Source organism: Mus caroli, chromosome 2 (genome assembly GCF_900094665.2).
Source record: "Mus caroli chromosome 2, CAROLI_EIJ_v1.1, whole genome shotgun sequence".
Taxonomy (NCBI): domain Eukaryota; kingdom Metazoa; phylum Chordata; class Mammalia; order Rodentia; family Muridae; genus Mus; species Mus caroli.
The window spans coordinates 72,859,307-72,860,965 of record NC_034571.1 but is presented as its reverse complement, the minus strand read 5'-3'; positions in this window follow the sequence as shown (position 1 = coordinate 72,860,965).

Here is a 1,659-nt window from a genome sequence, read left to right as displayed (position 1 = left end):
GTCATTCAAGGTTCTTTCAGAGGTAGATGTGAGGTAGGTGCGAAATCCACGAGGGTGGCTGAGGTCAACCAAGACATGGTTGAGTGTGTCCTGGGTTCACACCTAGGCCCGTATTCCAAAAGTAGACAGGAAGGGGTAGAAGCAACCTAAAAGCTACACGAATCTGGGAATTTCAAAGCACCACACAGGTGTGATGACCAGATTTGCCTGATGGGATACGCGTAGGAAGTCCAGCATGTGAAAATGTTCTGACCAATTCTAATCAGACTTCCTAAGTCTGAATTTTAGTGACAACAGAAAGAAAAGAAGGTCATGATTATGATATGAAGAAAACTCTGACAAACCAGAATGTGAGTTTTCCTATTTTAAAAATTATCCTGCAGTTCTAAAAGGGATAGGGTAAAGGAAGAAGTTACTGGGGAACTGCAGATTAAAAGAAACAATAATTTAGGAAATTGACTCAGAAAAAAATTAATTTTATAAATGTAATTCAGAAAGAGTAGCTACCTATCTACCTATAGAACTCCCAGAACTAAAGAGGAGAAAAGAAAGAAGAAATTTAAGTACAGGGTGTGTTCCTTGATTTTTTGTTTTTTACATTAAAGGGGGATATTTACTGATATGGCACAGGATGGGTCCTCAACTCTGCACTTCTATCCAGTATTTTCTTCCCCCAGTGTTGCCCAACTACACTCAGTCCCCCTAGGGAAGATATGTGTGCTGCCTTCTTTTCCACTTGGGTGGGAGCTGGTCTTCCCTACTTTTTCTGGAAGGTCTCCCTATCTCCAGCCTCCTTTCTCCACTACTGAAAAGATAAATCTCAGGGTTGCTGTAGAGCCAATTTCTCCGTGCTAAAGGCTCTATACCAGTAGTTCTCAACCTGTGGGTCGCAATCCTTTTAGGGGGTAAATAGCCTTTTCATAGGGACTGCATATCAGGTATTACATTGCCTTATAATTCATAACAGTAGCAAAATTATAGTTATGAAGTAGTTATAAAAATCATTTCATGGAGTCACCCCAACCCAAGGAACTGTACTAAAGACATAGCATTAGGAAGGTTGAGAACCACTACACTACACCCTCTGCCTTTCTCGGGCAACTTTCCTAATACTGCGACCCTTTAATACAGTCCCTCATGTTGTGGTTGTCTTTTGTTGGAGAAAGGGAAAGAATGTGAAAGCTGAGCTTGTGGATTCTTGGCAACATCTGAATAGTCTAAGAATAACTAATTGTGATATACTTTGCACCATGACTGATAAGGCCGTTTCTGTCTTGAACCAATAGTTCCCCAACATTGGACAGCGAAGCAACAAATGAAATACTGAATCCCAACAAGCACATACAAATTTTGTGTAATTTCTAAATGATAACTGAACAATCAGAAAATAATAGGGAACCAATTAAAACTAGGTTGCACTCATTAAACAATTTACTAAATAGGCTAAATAAATTATAAATCAAAAGAACTAATAAATTTTCCTTGTTTTGCCAGTAATCATTTGAAATGTAACAAAGGCAGATTTAGAAAATGCCATGTAGCTGTAAATGCATGAATTGGTGTTTTAGTCAGGGTTTCTATTCCTGCACAAACATCATGACCAAGAAGCAAGTTGGGGAGGAAAGGGTTTATTCGGCTTACACTTCCATACTGCTGTTC